We start from the raw sequence: 9,910 nt of genomic DNA on the forward strand, positions 1-9,910 counted from the left end.
CTCAGCTCGGGGAAGCCCTGGGTTTCGAGCCCTGATGTCATGTCCACAGATTCCCCCTGGGGGTCTCAGGGCAGTGACGGCCTTGGCGTGAGGGTTCCGCCTCCAGTCAACACAAGGTGCATCCTGAGACCTGCCAGGGCTCAAGATGAGGACCTTGAGGGAGGACACAGGGAACCCCACAGGTCCCGGCACCTGCGGTCAGCCCGGGGCAACTCTGGTAGGGGCATGAGCTCAGAGTCTCAGAGACATTGGAGACTTGATAGAAGGGGCGGGGCCTCAGAGATTGGAGGGGAGATTCTTAGGTTCTGAAGCAGTTTAGGTGAGGACCCTGAGGGAGGACTGAGGGGATGCTGGACCCCAATCAGAGGAGACCAAGAGAAGCCCATCCTGGCTGTTGGTCCTGCATGACCCTCGGGTACGATGAGCACAACAGGCATGGCGTGACTTCCTGACATCCGGGTCTCATATTGGGCACCTCGCATATGGGGCGAGGCCTCAGGTGGGCCGATTCCCAGGTCTGCGGGGTGTCACGTTAAGGACTCTGAGGAGGGACTAAAGGACCCTGGACCCCAGAGAAGCCCATCTCTGTTGTCAGTACAGGGAGACCGTGGAGTAGGATGAGCGCAACAGGCATGCGCTGACTTCCTGACATCCGGGTCTCAGACTGGGGACCTGGTACAAGGGGCGGACTTCCTGACATCCGGGTCTCAGACTGGGGACCTGGTACAAGGGGCGGACTTCCTGACATCCGGGTCTCAGACTGGAGACCTGGTACAAGGGGCGGACTTCCTGACATCCGGGTCTCAGACTGGGGACCTGGTACAAGGGGCGGACTTCCTGACATCCGGGTCTCAGAGAGACTGGGCCCCCGGTTTGAGAAGCCGGGCCTCAGGTGTGGAGAAGACAGAGCCCAGGTCCTAGTGGGAGTCAAGGTGAGGACCCTGAGGGAGGAGTGAGGGGAGCTGGACCCCAGAGGGGACCCTGGTAGTCCCCGGGTGGAAAGACCATGTGCAGCATATCCTGACATCGGGTCTCAGAGAGACCGGGGACCTTGTGAAAGCTGTGGGGTCTCAAAATGGCGGACGGGACAATCCCCAGTCCTGCCTGGAGTCTAGGTTCCATGTGAGGAATGACTGAGGTGGTTATACCGCAGTGGGGAGGCAGGGATCCTGGCCCTTGTAGGGGCTCATGGAGGCCCTGGAACAGGGTGAGCCAGGGTGAATATTTCCTTGACTTCTGGCTTAGGGCCTCGGGAGGTGAGGTGTTTGGGCAGAGGGCAGAGGCTTCAGGTCCGCTGAGGGTGGACTCCCCGGACCTCGAGGGAGGACTGAGCAGACCCCTGCCCCTGTGGTCAGTGCTGGAAGGCCTGGCAGGACGTGAGAAGCTGAGGCCCAAGCATCTCCCCAGCCTAGGACCCGCGGGAGGCCCTGGGCAGGTACAGCCGCATGTGGGGCCCTTCAGTGCTTTTTGTCCAGACTCGGGTCTTGTTCTGAGTTTCTCTGCAGGTCCCAAAGGGGAGGGTCCAGGCCAGCCAGGGGAAAGGTGAGCACTACAAGGGATCCCCGAGGGGACCGCCCACTGCACAATGGGGGGACGTCACAGATTCCGCCCCTCCTACCATCACAGAAGGCCTAAGTCTGTGCCACAGTCTACCCCCAAGGTGCCCCCTCCATTTCTCTCACAGGGGCTCCAGGAACCAGGAGGCAAAGGCGGAGGTGTGAGGCCAGTGTCCTGAAGTAAGAAAGCAGAGGAGATCCAGGCAGTGCCAGGAGTCAAGGTGAGTTGTTTTCCTCTGAGTGTGCACCAGGGACTCCCTATCCCAGAACAGAGGGGACTCCACAAGGCCTTAGTTCTCCCTCCGTGGCAGCCCCGGAATCTCAAGCTGTGCTGCCTGCACCCTAGGGAGCCACTTCACATCGTCCTTCAGGTAGCCAGGGGTCAGGCTGCTCAGCAGGAGCTCGTCTATGAAGCCCGAGAGCACCCCTCAAGAGGAGACCTATAAGTGGCCTGAGTCAGACGGCCCAGGGTGGGTTTCTCAGCTGAGGCCGCTCACAACCCCCCTCTCCCACAGGCCTGTGGTCCCTATCTGTCCCTCTTCCTCACTCCTGTCTGCAGTTCGACCCCAGTCATCATGCCTGGGATGCATGAGCTCCGCCTGCCTGAGAGAGTCTTTCAGGATCCAGGAGAGGATGATGATCTGGTGGAGGCACAGTTCATTTGGAGTGAAGAGGAGGAGGAGGAGGAGCAAATGGAAGAAGAGGAGCAGATGGAGGAAGAAGAGCAGGTGGAGGAGGTGGAGCAGGTGGAGGAAGGAGGTGCAGCTTCCTCCTCCTCCTCTCTCCCGGTCTCGGGCACCCTGGAGGAGGTGGCTGCTGCTGCAACAGCCAGTCTCCCCCAGACCCCTGCAGGTGTCTGCCCCTCTCCCACTGCCATGGCTGCCACTCCAGGGAGCCAATCTGAAGACCATGGCCTCAGCAGGCAAGATGAAGTGCCAAGCACCTCGCATGACCACGAACATGCCAGGTCCTCAGTCCAAGATGCACTACGGGTGAAGAAGAATGAGCTGGTACAATTCCTGGTCAGTAGGTATCTTGCCAGGGAGCCAATCACAAAGGCAGAAGTGCTAAGTAGTATCCTCATAGATTACCAGGACCACTTCATGGTGGTCCTCGGTCAAGCCTCAGAGTACCTGCAGCTGGTCTTTGGTTTGGAGGTGAAGGAGGTGGACCCCAGTGCTTACACCTATATCCTGGTCCCCACCCTGGGCCTCACCCTGAATGAGACGCTGAGGGATGAGCAGAGGTTGCCCAAGGCTGGCCTCCTGGTGATGGTCCTGTGCCTGATTGCTGTGGAGGTCAACTGCGCCCCTGAGGAGGCGATCTGGGGTGCACTCAGCAGGATAGGAGTGTGTCCCGGGAGTGAGCACTACATCTATGGGGAGCCCAGGGAGCTGCTGACCCAAGTGTGGGTGCAGGAGGGTTACCTAGAGTACCGGCAGGTGCCTGACAGCAATCCTGCTCGCTACGAGTTCCTGTGGGGTCCCCGGGCCTATGCGGAGACCAGCAAGTTTAAAGTCCTGGAATATCTGGACAGAGTCAGTTGAAAACATCCCAGCTCCTTCCACCCCCTCTGCAGAGGCTGTGAGGGAGGGGAAAGGGGAACTCTGAGCCAGAGAAGCAGCCAAGCTCCTTCCAGGCCCACGTCCAACAGCTTGTCCTGGGGGCAGGAAGGGAGGCTGATCTTTCCCTCTGTGACTGACGAGGGAGCAGTCAGCCTTCTCAGCAGTGAGGGCCTAGGCAGGGGGAACCTGGCATGTGGCATCTTTGTGTTGCTTTTCTCTACAGTGACATGGGGACTCACCTCTATTTTCTTTAGGAATTTTTCAGGTATTACTCCTTTTTAATAGAAGGCTTAAGGAGTTTCAGTGTCTAACTATGTCAATGACATTGATCACACAGTGTTTGTACTTACCCATTTCAAGAACAAGAGTTTTGCTATTTTGTAAAAAGAAATTAGGAACTCTTCCATTTTATTTCATGGTTTTGAACAAGATATATGGAATTAGAATGATTTTGGAAATGTGAACTTACTTAGTAGTTACACAGTTGGTGGAAGAATTCTAAAATAAAAACTGATTGTAGTGAAGTCTTGCTTCTTATACTTTTTGACTATCATTTTGTACATCTAAGCTATCTCTGTTTATTTGGATTTTCCCGGGTTATTTAAGAAGGTATGAGAAAATTGATCTGAGTTCATGTTGATCTCATGTGTATTTGTACTTATCCAATTCAAGACTGAGTTTTGCTATTTGTAAAATCAATTAGGAAGCCTTCAGTCATTTATTGTGATCCCAAATTAGATAACATAGCATTGGAACAGGAATTTACTTGGAAATGTGAAAATAATTAGCAGTATAATTAATGGGGTCAAGAAATAGAGAAATAAAAGTAAATAGTTGTTAATTATTGAATTCTTATTCTCTTCTTCTGTCATTCTGTAAAATTAAAATATATATATATATATAACCTGGATTTGTTTGGCTTATTTAAGAAAGTAGCAAAAAATCTGAATGAATAAGCCTCTGCTCACTGGCTTATTTATTCCCAAGACCTTCACAGAGCCTGTGTTCTGTGGAAGGCCCTGTGTTAGCAGTGGGGACACTGGGAGAAGCAGGACACACCCACACCTAGAGCGATGGTCTAAGAACTGCAGTCACAGAAGGAAGATGGAGAGATGTCCCTAATCCCACAGAACAGGGCAACATGGGGCAAGGTGATGGGGCTCCAGAAGGAGCACTGGAGTGTCAGTGCCAGAGCCAGGGCAGTTTGGGGCTTTGCGAAGCTAGAGTTCCTGTGAGAGATGACCATGAGAGGTGATTGTGCTGAAGCTCAGTGGTGGCAGCCCTCAGACCTGCAAACTGTGTGTCTTGGGGGTGAGGGGAAAATCTGAAATGGATCATTACTATGAGGTGTCCTTTTGGAGGGCTTCCTTGTGGCTCAGCTGGTAAAGAATCCACCTGCAATGCGGGAGACCTAGGTTCGGTCCCTGGGTTGGGAAGATCCCCTGAAGAAGGGAAAGGCTACCCACTCCAGTATTCTGGCCTGGAGAATTCCATGGACTGCAGTCCTTTTGGATCCTGGGTAAACCCTAGAGAGATCTCATCCTGGGACAAGAAGGAAGGGGCCTTGACTCTTGTCGCATTGCTGTTGGCCACAGGGACGAAGTAGGTGTTTTCTACTCTCCATCTGCTAGGATTTCTTTTCAATTGTGGTCACACCTCTTGAGAGTGATGCCAAGAAGTCCTTGGACAAGCACTGTTTTCCCTGGTCTGGGAGAGCCAGAGTCCATGGCATTATTATTAGGTAATCTTGAGAGTATTAGGGGCAACTCTTAAGTAGTGTATAGATTTTTGGTAGAGGTGGAATTAGTGAAAATCATAGTTTGGGTGGGAGAGCAGCTGGGAGGGAGAGAAGGAGTTGGTGCTTGACAAATTGTAGAAGCTTTGAGTTGCATCCAGCTGGGGAAGACTCCTCCATGCCTGAATTAAGTGGTAGATCCTCAAGGAAGGAGATCCTGCTGAGTTTTATTAATAAAACAAAGTTTCTGGCTAAATTAGCATTCTCTGTCATATTGTGTTGCATGCTGTCTAAGATATCTTAGGTAACAGCAACAACAAAATTTCCCAGAGCCCAGAGTTGTGAAATTGAGATCCAAATACTAGTACAGATAACTGCTAATCATAAAGATCAAACCAGGTTCTGTGTGAGGTGCTTTATTTATATCCTTGCAGTCCTACAGACAGGGCTCCTCATACCTGTTTGCTGCACAGATGAAGAACTGGGGCCCCAGGGTTTGGGCATCTTCTCAGGATCACATGCTATTAACCAGGGTGGGGTCAGGCTCCCATAACAGAATATCATAGACTGTGTGTAGCTGAAACAACAGATGTTTATTTCTCACAGTTCTGGAGCCTGGGAAGCTAGAAATCAAGATGGCTTGATGGTTGGTACCTGGTGTGAACTCTCTACCTGGTTTGTATGTGGCCCCCTTCTCACTATGCCCTCACATGGCAGGAGGGAGAGAGAGAGAGAAGAAGCAAGTTCTGTGGTATCATTTTGTATAGGGGCACTGATCTCATATTGAGGGCCCTACCCTCAAAACCTCATCTAAACCTCATTACGTCCCAAAGGCTCCATCCCCAAATACATCACATAGGGGGTTAAGCTTCAACATATGAATTTTAGGGGGACACTATTGAGTCCATAGCGTCTCCCTTGTAGATGAGGAAAGACCATGAAACAAACATCTACTAAGGCTGAATTCCTAAAACTCTAGAATATTCCTACTAGGTGAAAAATGCTTCCTTAATGGACATGCCAGCTTCAATTTAAAAAGAGTAAGTAATCATCCTTCTTCTGTCTCTTGTCTGATACATGCCTCACAAGAAATCCCTGATTTTCAGTGTGCCTAATGGCACCTGTGCAGATGCTCAGGCAAGTTCAGCCACGTGGAGGGTAGCAGAGACTTGGGCTGAGATTGTTCTTGCATCAGAAGAAAGGAGAACATTCTTGCTTAATGAGATTATAGACAGAAATTGCCATAAGTCAATGTGCAGGCCTGACCTTGCCTCCTGTCATCCCTAGCAGCCTTCTTGGGCACCAGTCAGAGTTTAGTACACAGTAGGTACTGGTACAGCTGTCTTTAGATTCCTCTCTGGTGCAAAAAACCCTATTGTGACTCTAACCTTTACTTTCTGGGGTCCAAGGTCTTAGGCTGAGTGGGCAGGTACCTGGCGGGCCAGCCCATGATCTTTTCAAAGGGTGAAGCACTTGGCACCATGGCACCTGGAAGAACCTCTTGTAGTGAGGGTACAGCTTCAGAAGGGCATAGGATCATTTGCTGGCTTGGCACTCTGTGGGCTTTTTCACATCTGGCAACCTAGGAGGGAGTCAAAGAAAATCCCAAGGTTGAAAGATATAAGATCAACACATAAAATTTACTGTATTTACATACAACTACAATTTTAAAAATTAGAAACCAAAACTTTTAAACACCATTTTCTGATGAGTTATGATGAGTATTATTTACTCTGATTTCTTTATTTTAATTAATTTATTTATTTTAATTGAAGGCTAATTACTTTACAATAATGTAATGTTGTGTTTTTTTTGCCATACATTGACATGAATCAGCCATGGGTGTACATGTGTCCCCCATCCTGAACACCCTCTCTTACCTCCCTCCCCATCTCATCCCTCAGGGTCATCCCAGTGCACCGGCCCTGAGCACCCTGTCTCATGCATCGAACCTGGACTGGCGATCTATTTCACATATGGTACTATACATGCTTCAATGCTATTCTCTCAACTCATCCCACCCTCGCCTTCTCCCACAGAGTCCAAAAGTCTGTTCTTTACATCTGTGTCTCTTTTGCTGTCTCCCATATAGCATCATTGTTACCATCTTTCTAAATTCCATATATATGTGTTAGTATACTGTATTGGTGTTTTTCTTTCTGATTTAATTCTCTCTGTATAGTAGGCTCCAGTTTCATCCACCTCATTAGAACTGATTCAAATGCTCTGATTTCCGTGATGAGTATATGTTGCTTCTATAGTGCTCAAATAGATTCCTAAGTTATTATAAAAATTTTAAGTTTTAGAAGGCTTTCGTTTCAGCTGAAAAGTTATGTGCCCAGAAATATCCACTAAGTTTCATTTCATATGTAACAAGAAATCTTTTAAATTATCTCCATTAATATATGAATTTCCTCTTCAGAAAAAAATTACCATTTTCCAAAATTGCAACATTTAGGTATAAATCTAACAAGGCATGCACAAGATCTATGTGTTGAAAGCTACAAAATGCTAATGAAAGAAATCGAGACCTAAATAAATAGTAAATAAATAGAGATAAGTATCATAGATTGGTCAACTCAACGTAGTGATGATGTCTGTTTTCACTAAATTGATCCATACATTTAAAGCAATGTCAATCAAAATTCCAGCAGAATTTTTTTTGTAGATATAAACAAGCGATTCAAAAAGTTTATGGAAGGACAAAAAAACTAATGGAAGGGCAAAAGAACAAGAATAGCTAAAACAATTATGAAAAAGTACAAAAGCTGCTTGCTCGGTGCCACCATGGCCAGGAGGCGACTAGAGTATGTCAGCCCCATTTGAGGCTTGCAGTGGGGTGGTTTCATGTGGAATGCCATGGGGCCAGTGGTACCAGACCTTGGAGGAGGTGTTCACTGAAGTTCAAATACCGTCAGGCACTTGCACCCAGGATAGCCAGTGCAGCCTGCAGAGCAAGCATGTGGCACTGGCTATGGGTGGCCACAAGATCCTCAAGGTAGTGGCGGGGCAAACTCTGACTCTGCAATAGCTAATGAGGGAACATGGACTCTGGAGGATAGAAAAATGATCCGTATTGTTCTTACAAAGATGAGGAGAGATGCAGCAAATTGTTGGACTTTTCTTCTAGAATATGAATATGCAGCTCACCCTTGGGTTCAAGACCAAATGCAGAGAAAATTTACATTAGGGAGATTCCAGAAAGAAAATCCTGGTTTTTACTTCAGTGGGGCAGAAATCTCAGGAAACTACACTAAAGGTGAACCAGATTTCTCGAATCATGAGAAATAACTGATCTTGCTGCGTTTTGTGGATCCTAGCAGATGTTGCCAACATAATCAGAGGAACAGATTATGTGGTGGAAGGAAAATGTGGGTGCTTAATTAACAAATTGCAAAATACACTTAAATATGCTTCTAAAAGTTGCATTCAAATATGATTTACATAGGAAACATCTTAAATACTGTGGGAACTATTCTATTGATACATGGTAACTTTTCTTTTGGACTTGATTTTGGTCAGCATGATGTTTTATATGCTGCATTTTACTAATTTCATATTTAACCTGTATTTTTAATATGAAAACTTTTAAGGTATAGATCATGTAAAATGACAGGGTGCTTTCAGGGAAAATTAAGTTTTTCTTTCAATAACTGTGATGCAGGAATTATGTTCAATAAATTTTTCTAAATAGGAAAAAAAAAAGTAGGATAAAATTCTACTTTCTTAAAATACCTGATTTTAAGAACAGGTTGTAGTAATCAGTGTATACCCATGGATGATTCTTCCTGATGTTTGACAGAAAACAACAGAATTCTGTAAAGCTATTATCCTTCCATTAAAAGATAAATAAAAATTTAAAAAAAAAATATTCTGTGTTATTGATTAAACAGTAGACAAACTGATCAGTGGAGCTGATTAACAAGTCCAGAAATAAACTCTCTGGGCAATGAAGAATTTGGGAAACAAGAAACAGGATCATAACTTATGTTAAGAATGCAGAGGTTAAGGTGATATTTGTTGATGGTGCTGGAAACCCAGACAGTAAGTTTAGGAGTTAGTGCATTGGACAGAATGGAGTCCACACAGATAGGTGTCTGTGCAGGAGCATAAGGTCCATGTCTGAAGAAGGGTCTTCCAGGACAGAGCCTTCCCAGTTGTGGTCAGGAAGTCTTTGGAGTGCTGTGGCTGAGTGTCAGAGCCAACTTCTGTGAGTGGGTAGGCAGAACTCTGGGATTACAGACCTCACTTCCACCAGAGTGTTCAGCCTTGTTTATATTTGTGAAGTGGATTTCTATGGAAGGCTTCACTTGGAATCAGAGATTCCACATCTAAAATTTTGACAGCTACTATCCACCAGATAAATTATGCATCATATCATAGAATTCCAGCCTTCAAGTACCTGAGCCCAAAGTTGTCTTCAGGTCTCTGATCTATTTATCCTGAATTTTTGTTACCAAAGATCTGCCAACTGCCTAAAACTCACACATTAGGCTTGAGGAGATAAGTTTCTGCATATTGGAGGATGTGGTGAAAGGTTGTAAGCTCAGTCTTGGCAATGACTATCAAGAGCAAAGTCTTAAAAGTGTCTTGACATAACAAGTATAAGATGGAAATGTCATTATTATAACTGTATAGTGTATTCCATGGGGTCACAAAGAGTCAGACATGACCGAGAGGCTGAACAACAACGATACATGAGCCACAAATACACAGAAAAAATAAATTTAAATACAAGAAAACTTTCTCCCATTTAAGTGTTTCCTAAATTTAATCTTAGTGCAACTTTAGTTTCTAGCTGTGTTTTCAGGAGAGGAGATGGCATCCTATAGCATGTAGGCCACTATCTAAGCAACAGTCTTTTTTTAAAAAAAAGAAAATTATTTTCTTTTATGGTTTATCACAGGATATTGAATATATTTCCCCGTGCTCTACAATAGGACCTTTTTGTTATCCATCTTACATGTAATAGTTTACATCTGCTAATCCCAAACTCCCAATCAACTCTTCTCCTATCCCCTTCACCCTTGGGAACCACAGGTCTGTTCTCTATG

General features: G+C 46.4%; 1 pseudogene; it reads left to right on the forward strand.

The window, feature by feature from the left end:
* Positions 1-7,665: 7,665 nt before the first annotated feature.
* Positions 7,666-8,147, forward strand: LOC128070547 (nudC domain-containing protein 2-like; annotated as a pseudogene).
* Positions 8,148-9,910: the final 1,763 nt, after the last annotated feature.

Source organism: Budorcas taxicolor, chromosome X (assembly GCF_023091745.1).
Source record: "Budorcas taxicolor isolate Tak-1 chromosome X, Takin1.1, whole genome shotgun sequence".
NCBI lineage: Eukaryota > Metazoa > Chordata > Mammalia > Artiodactyla > Bovidae > Budorcas > Budorcas taxicolor.